General features: G+C 49.1%; 1 protein-coding gene across 1 annotated transcript in view; it reads left to right on the top strand.

Annotated features, from left to right (window-relative positions):
- Positions 1-8,542, top strand: part of KSR1 (kinase suppressor of ras 1) — a 160,777-nt gene extending 152,235 nt beyond the window's left edge. Inside the window, exons 19-20 of the transcript XR_003001903.1 lie at positions 8,165-8,301; positions 8,489-8,542. The gene's annotated coding sequence lies outside the window, so the exon portion shown is untranslated. The remainder of the gene's footprint in view (positions 1-8,164; positions 8,302-8,488) is intronic.

Raw genomic sequence — 8,542 nt, forward strand, 5'->3', positions numbered from 1 at the left:
CCAAGGTGGGGCTTCCCTGGTGGCGCAGTGGTTAAGAATCCGCCTGCCCATCTAGGATATACGGGTTCGAGCCCTGGTCCAGGAAGATCCCACATGCTGCGGAGTAACTTAGCCCGTGCGCCGCAACTACTGAGCCTGCACGCCTAGAGCCCACGAGCCACAACTCCTGAAGCCCACGCACCTAGAGCCTGTGCTCCGCAACAAGAGAAGCCACTGTGATGAGAAGCCCGCGCACCGCAACAAAGAGTAGCCCCCGCTCGCTGCAACCAGAGAAAAGCCCGCGCGCAGGGACAAAGACCGAACACGGCCAAAAATTAATTAATTAATTAATTAAAAAAAAAATACTTGTACCAAGGTATCTGGGGCTTGTGTCTGCTTGGGTCGGTTCCAGATGACCGTGTGGGGCGGGGTGTGTGTGGGGGGAACCGCTCAGATGGATGGCGTGGGAAAGCAGGAGGGGAGGGGGCAGGGTGTTTGACCCCCCTCTGGGAGCTCCTTCCAAGGAGAGAAGTTTTGCCTGCACCTCAAAGGCAGATACTTGTAAACAGATGGAGGAGCGGAGACAGAAGAGCATCAAAGCCTATGTCGCACGGAGGAAGGTCATCCAGCCCCCAACAGTGACAGCCCACGAGCACACTCAGACCAGTCACTGTCTCCTCTGCTCGAAGGGCCTTTGCATTATGCAAGCCTTGGGAGGTGGGGAGTGGTCATTTATCTAAATCTTATTTCTAGGAGCCTCTCCTTGCCAGTTATAAAGAGAGACAGGTAAGCAGGAGGTCAGGGTAAGCAAAACAGATGGAGACAAAGGGGGACCGGCATCCTCTGAGCCAGAGAGGTGCTTTCTACACATCATCTGACCTTAATCCTGTCCTCACAGCAGCACCGTGGGGTAGGAACTGTTGTGATGTTTCAGCTGAGGAGGGTGAGGCACAGAAAAGTTAAGATATTTACCCAAGTTGACACAACTGGTGGGGGGCTAGTCCAGGACTTGGGTCATGGCTTGACTCCAGAACTTCCTTCTCATAAGAAGTTGGGGAACTTATTGGCCAGACATTTATTGCGCACCTACTGTGTTCAAAAGATGGTGCAAAGTGCTGGGGGACAGATAAAAAGTAGAGACCTTGCCTTCAGCCAGTGAGTGGCTCAAGGAAGGGGTCCCTCAGTCTGCCTGGCAGGCTTCACGGAGGAGGTGACCTTGGAGCTGACTTGAAGGGTAACATGCCTGGTGCATACAAGCAGGAGGAGACCATTTTACTTTGAGCAAAGGAGAGCGGAGACCTCCCAGGGCAACTTGGGAAGCCACGTGTTAGTGGATGGCAGCATCCCAGCAGTCTGGGTGTTTGCACGACTATGGAAGAGGCCACCTGCCACCTGCCATACCTGCCCGGGACTGGAATGTGAACAAGAAGAAAACGGCTGGGGTTGAGCCACAGTACATTTTGGGGTCTGTTGTAGGTGGGTTACACTAAAATTATATTCTTTGGTAAAAGTAATTGCAAGCAAGTACTGAGACAATTCTGGACATTGTGCTCGTCATATGACATGTATCTGATTTAATCCTCATAATAACTCTAGGAGGTAGGTACTCTTATTAACCCATTTTATAGTTGAAGGGACAGGCCCATAGAGGTTATATCGCAAGCCCAAGTTAGTAAGTGGCAGAGGCAGGATTCAAACCCAGACTTACCTGATTAATACCTGGAATCTTAAAAACAAAGTGTATTTGTTAGATGTCTTTATATTAGAAAAGTCACTCAGACCCATTGCAATGTCAAACATTACTGAAATGACAGGAAAAGTGTTAAACCTTCAATCCCTACCACCTCCCGCCACCCCCCAACACCTCATTCTAATCCCTGTCCTGAGATGAGCCGTGTTAAACTTGGAGACTTTTCTTCCTCTCTGCTGCATATAAACATGGTTTGGGGTTTGTGGTGGTTTTATTAAACAATGACATCACATACATGATATATAGGACAGATATGTATTGGGTTGGCCAAAAAGTTCCTTCGGTTTTTAAGTAAAAATAAACGACACATTTTTCATTTTCACCAAGAACTTTATTGAACAACATATTCACCCTTTTGTTCTACTACCTTCTGCCATTTTTCAGGCCACCTCATAATTCCATCTTCCCAAAACTTTTTATCTTTTTGAGCAAAGAACTATTCCAGGTGCCTTTTACAGTCTTCCAGGGAATTGAGATTTTTTTCCATTAAGGGAATTTTGTAAAGACCTAAATAAATGGAAATCCGAAGGTGCCGTGTCTGGTGAATACGGCGGATGAATCAGAACTTTCCAGCCAAGCTGTAATAGTTTTTGCCTGGTCATCAAAGAAACATTTGGTCTCGCATTATCCTGATGGAAGATTTTGTGTTTTCTGTTGACTAGTTCCGGACACTTTTCGTCGAGTCCTGCTTTCAGTTGGTCTAACTGGGAGCAGTACTTGTTGGAATTAATCGTTTGGTTTTCCAGAAGGAGCTCATAATACAGGACTCCCTTCCAATCCCACCATATACACAACATCACCTTCTTTGGATAAAGTCCAGGCTTTGGTGTGGTTGGTGGTATTTCATTTCACTCGCCCCACGATCTCTTCCGTTCCACATTATTGTACAGTATCCACTTTTCATCGCCCATCACAATTTGTTTTAAAAACAGAACGTTTTCATTACGTTTAAGTAGAGAATCGCATGCGGAAATACGGTCAAGAAGGTTTTTTTTTGCTTAACTTACTTGGAACCCAAACATCAAAGCGATGAACATAACCGAGCTGGTGCAAATGATTTTCAGCACTTGATCTGGATATTCTGAGTATGTCGGCTCTCTCCCAAATGGTATCACATTGATTGTTCTCAATTAATGTCTCAGTTTGATCGCTGTCAACTTCAACTGGTCTACCTGACCGTGGAGCATCATCCAGCAAGAAATCTCCAGCACAAAACTTCGCAAACCACTGACACGTTCCATCAGTCACAGCGCCTCCTCCATACACTGCACAAATCTTTTTCTGCGTTTTAGTTGCGTTTAAATTAATGTCTCAGTTTGATCGCTGTCAACTTCAACTGGTCTACCCAGCTGGAGCGTCGTCCAGCGAGAAATCTCCAGCACGAAACCTCACAAACCACTTCTGACGCGCTCGATCCGTCACAGCACCTTCTCCATACGCTGCACAAATCTTTTGTGTGTGTTTCAGTTGCATTTTTACCTTTCTTGAAATAAAGCGTATATGCCAAAAACGTTGCCTTTTTCCTTCCATCTTCAATATTAAAATGGCTACACAAAAATTCACCAGCTGTCACATACAATCTAACAAAATTGTTTTGAAGGAAGTTAAGGACAACTAAGCGCTACTAGAGCCATCTTATGGAGAAAACTGAACGAACTCCTTGGCCAACCCAATACATAAATCTCATGTGATATACACTGTCACATAAATATATTTTTCCCTGAAACTTATTTGTGAATAGATCAGGGGCAGCCCTCCCAGTTCACGCATGTAGATCTACCTTAGTCTTTTAATAGCTGCATGATAGCCCACAGTACACATAATCCATGGTTTATGTAACTAGTCCCCTCTGAGAACCACTTTTCATTGAGATCATCTACTTAACTGTTGTTCCCATCAACCTGGTGTCCTCCCCGTGCCTCTAGCCCGCCTTCTCTCTCTTTGGTACACATATAGCCAATATACCCAGGCCCAGGAAGGCTGAGGGCGGGCAATTGGAGGTTCCATCCTGGCTGCCCCACCTGGTTAGACTCTGCCCTCTGGCTTCATGAGGTTTTGTCATAAAGTTTCTGGAGCCCAAGCATACCCTAGGTACAGTGGCTTCACAAATTTTAACTATTTCATGGACATTCTCAAGAGACCCAAACCTTGCCTGGGTTCCAAGGAGTCATCCCAGGAGGTAGGAGGGGTGAGGGACAGGAGACCCATGGGGGGCAGAAGCCCTGAGGCACAGAGGATATGGGGGGTGGCGGTGCTCCCGGAGGCCTTCCCTTCCCCCCTACCTAGAAAAGCTCCCTCCCCCCACACCCTCTCCCTCCCCTGCTCTGCAACCTGCCCAAAGTCTCTGGGAAACATGGCAAAGGGGACAGTGTCAACCAGCATTTACGTGGCACTTTCCAATTTACGTGGCACTTTGATGCACACTATTTCATCCTATCCATTCAAGAGGCCCACGACTTGAGAATTGTCCTCTGTTTCCAGATGAGAGGACTGAACTTGGAAGGTGTTAGGACATTTCAGCCTTCACTTCTCACAACTCAGAGGACTCCACCTGAAGGTGTATTTTGTTTGACCTGCAGAGCTTAAGAAATCTGGTTCTAAATCAGTTGCTGGCTTTTAAAAACAGGAAACATTCACAGAAAAATCTGAAGTTCTGGCTTCTTTGGGCGATACTGGGCTGGTCTTCCCAGAGGCAGCATCAGCTGTGGCTGAGCACAGCTGCCCCCACGGGGCTGGACAGCCTCGGTCCTGCTGAGTCCCTGCCCCTGCCGATTGCTGGGGCCTGTGTTTCATTGCCTAGAGCAAAGAGGGCAGGGACATGTTTCCTATACCTATCAAAAGTGAGAAGGTGACATGCTAGACTGAGGGGCCCAGGCATTTCATCCAGCCCAGGTATACCCATTACTTCCCTGGTCCCTGTAGGCAAATGAGATATTCAAAATATGTAGACCCGGGGCTTCCCTGGTGGCACAGTGGTTGAGAGTCCGCCTGCCGATGCAGGGGACACGAATTTGTGCCCCGGTCCGGGAAGATCCCACATGCCGCGGAGCGGCTGGGCCCCGTGAGCCATGGCCGCTGAGCCTGCGCGTCCGGAGCCTGTGCTCCGCAACGGGAGAGGCCGCAACAGTGAGAGGCCCGTGTACCGCAAAAAAAAAAAAAAAAAATGTAGACACCCACCAGTCAGAGGCGACGCTGGTCGAAAATGACCAGGAAGTCCACAGGAAGTCCACCAGGAAGTCCACAGGTGCGAACTGGCAGAATAGCAGCCCTTTTCTGAAGGCCGGCGGTCCTCCAGGTGGGGTCTTAGGACCAGCAGCATAGCATCCCTTGGGAACTTGCTTGAAAGAGAAATTCTCTGCACTCAACCAGCTATACAGCATCAGGAACTTCGGGGGTGGAGCCCAGCGATGCGGGTGTTTTTTGGTTTTTTTTTTTTTTTTTTTTTGGAGACTCTCAACCACTGCGCCACCAGGGAAGCCCCCTCAGCGATGCATTTTAAGCGTTTGTGACCCAGATCCTGGTCTGAGTGCAAGAGAGGGGTTTTGGTTGATTTTGTTTTGCTTTGTTCATTTTAATATAAACTTCTGTTAAGTCAGGCTGGAAATACACCTCCACCTTCTCTTTGTTCTTTTATACTCCCAGGGACACAGATGCTAAAATGGCAGGAGGGCAGGGGACAGACTTTGGTGTAGGGGAGGAATATCTTTACCCTTCTAGGTTCTTTTGGCTGGTCTAATAACTAAATCAATGTAAGACAAATTAACAGGAGAAAAGTTTAATCTCGTACGTATGGAAGCCTCACTTAGACACAAGAGGCTCAAAGACAGTTGGTCGGTTGGGGCTTATACGCGTCCTGAGGTGGGAGAAGTGGGTAGGGGTCTGGGGCGTCAAAGGGAATGAATTCACTGGAAGATGGGAAGAACGTTTACCATGCCTCGCAGAGACAATGGGATCCCACCCAGTTCCCCAGCTTCCCACACCCAGCCCATCCTCTGCAGTTCTCTCTGTTGAAGGCTCTCTTCGTGGACCGGGCTCTCTGTCTAAATTCTTTTAGGCAGTTAAGCAGGAGGTGAAAAGCTCTTCCTGAGTCTTTTTAGGTCTTGATTATCTTCAGCTCAAAATAATCCATATGCCAAAGTGGCTGCCTGCCCTGAACCCCGTCAGTACCTCTAGCAGCTTGGGGGGGAAATGCAGAGCTGGACACAAATAAGCTAGGTCAGGCCAGGACTGGGGCAGGAGGGCCAGCCAGATGCCATGGCCCCCATGACAGCCTTGAACCTGCTGGGTCATGCTCAGCCTGGGTCCTTGGATACTGTCTCCTTCTTTTTTCTTTTTTTTTTTTTCGGTCACGCCATGCTGCTTGTGGGATCCTAGTTCCCCAACCAGGGATTGAACCCGGGCCCTCGGTAGTGAAAGCGCGGAGTCCCAAACACCGGGCTGCCAGGGAATTCCTGGATACCGTCTTCTTTTCAAGTAAATTTCTGAGTTATTTTATCCAAAATGCTACTTAAGGCCTGTTTTGGGGTAGAGCTGGGAGGTGTTAAGACCCTGACTCTCTTATGCAGAGCCATGAGCACAAAGGGGGAAGGGGAAGGTAATCCAGTGGTTACCATGGTTACCATGATTACCAAGAGCACAGCCAGTGTGGGAGAGGAGAGACACACTTGCTCTCCTGGCAGCAGTGGAGGGCTGTGTGGGGGAACAGGGAGAGATTTGTGAGAGGCAGAGGGGCTGGGAGGAAGGACAGAGGAGAGAGGGTGAGTGAGGCTGGGTTGGGTGGGGAGAAAGAGGCTACAGGGTAAAGGGCAAAGGCAAAGGACAGGGTCTAAGGCCTGGTCCCCTGCTTCCCCACCCCCACCCCCAGCCCAGTGAGGACTGCCCACCTTAAGCAGAGAGAGGATGCTGTGGTCAGCCTCCACGTGCCCGGCGATGCTCCGTGAGGCTGAACAAGCAGAAACATCAGAGTTTGGAACGGGAAAATGTTCATTGCGGGACCAAGCAAGGAGGACAGGTGGCTTGTGCTCAAAACCCCCAACCTCCGGGTGGCTTTTAAGGAAGAGTTTTTAAAGGCAACATTGGGGGTGAGGGCTGCAGGGGGCATGACTTTCTCCTGATTGGTTGGTGGTGAGGTAATGGTAGTGTGCCGGGAATCTCATTCATCAACCTTCTGGTTCCAGCCAGTCTGGGGTCTGAGCAGGTTACCATCCCCCTCCTGGGTAGGGGTCTTAATTCCTGCAGGACAGCTCAAAGATGGTACCAGATTGTTATGTCATCCCTTGAGGAGGAGCTAGAATGCTGTATTATTGCTGAACTGTTGCAGGAAGGGGGACCCCTTCCAGGGCCTAAGAGTGGGCTCTTGTCTAACACTTGGAAATGAATTTTCCGAGGAGACACGTGTGCTGACAGAGCAAGAGACTTTATTGGGAAGGGGAGCCCTGGCAGAGAGCAGCAGGGTGAGGGAAGCCAGGAGGATTGCTCTGCCACGTGGTTCGCAGTTTCGGGTTTTACGGTGATGGGATTAGTTTCCGGGTTGTCTCTGGCCCATCCTTCTGACTCAGGGCCCTTCCTGGTGGCGAGCGCATTGCTCAGTCAAGATGGATTCCAGGGAGGAGGATTCTGGGAGGTTGGTAGGGTCTATGGACTGGCGTCCGGTCTCCCCTTTTGACATTGCCCGAATTCTTCCTGTTGGTGGTGGCTTGTGAGTTCTGCATTCTTTATCAGGACTTCCTGTCTCAAGATAACTCACACGGATAGTTACTGGGGTGCCTGACCAGGGTTGGTGGTTTCAGTCAGTGGCTCCCCTAACAGGACTATTGTTTCTTTTGGCCGTGCCATGCAGCTTGCAGGATCTTAGTTCCCAGACTAGGGATCAAACCCATGCCCCTGCAATGGAAGTGCAGGGTCCTAACCGTTGGATTGCCAGGGAATTCCATGAACTATTGTTTTTTGATTGCTTTCCCTTTGTTTCTGCATTCCCTCACTTCCCTACTTAGTAACTGTTGAGTCTGCTCTTTGGAACCAAGGGAAAGCCTAGGAGACTAAAGTCTTTTTTTACAAACAAGAAATGGGATCAGTCTTTATGATGTAAATAAAATCAAGTGGTTGTTTAGAAAATAAAAAAATTTTTAAAAAAAGAAAAAGAAAGAAAGAAACAGGAGTCACAGAGGGGCTTTTGTAACCAGGAGGGCCCCACAGAGTCCTGAACAGTTTCAGCAGGAGGTACAGCCAGCTCAGGTGACACTGCCATGAGAAGCTGCCCCCAGGTAGAGCCAGAACGGCAGGTTTCCAAAGTTTTCACCGGTAACAAAGATGTGAAAGGCTTGTTATCAATTTATCTTTCAAATTTGTTAAAGGTTTCCACCTGCAAGATTTAGAATATCTCACAGGGAAGGAGTGGCTTATCTGGATGTGTTTGCTGCATTTCTCACTTGCCAGGTAGGAAGTGAAACTCAGGCCAGGGAAGCTGTCATCACCACCCAGGCAGGTGGAAAAGAAACTGGCCAGGAGGCGCAAACGTGAGGAAGAGGGGCATGTCCCCACCCCAGATGGAGCTGTATCGCTCAGCTGTGAAGGTCAGTGGCGGTCTGTGCCCCAGGGCCAGGATCATCTGCGTGCGGAGGCTAGTGAGTTGGTAAGCATTGCCTGGCTGCACACCTTCACGGTGTGTTTGCTCTAGAAATGAATGAGCGAGGCTGGGAACTAGGAAATGTAATCATCAACACCGGACACGCGAATCGCGCTTTGATTCCATTCTCACAGGACACATTCCTCCACGCGGATGAAGGCTGGATTTGGCAAACTGAACTCAGATGA

The sequence above is a fragment of the Neophocaena asiaeorientalis genome, unplaced genomic scaffold (assembly GCF_003031525.2).
Source record: "Neophocaena asiaeorientalis asiaeorientalis breed wild unplaced genomic scaffold, Neophocaena_asiaeorientalis_V1.1 scaffold129, whole genome shotgun sequence".
NCBI lineage: Eukaryota > Metazoa > Chordata > Mammalia > Artiodactyla > Phocoenidae > Neophocaena > Neophocaena asiaeorientalis.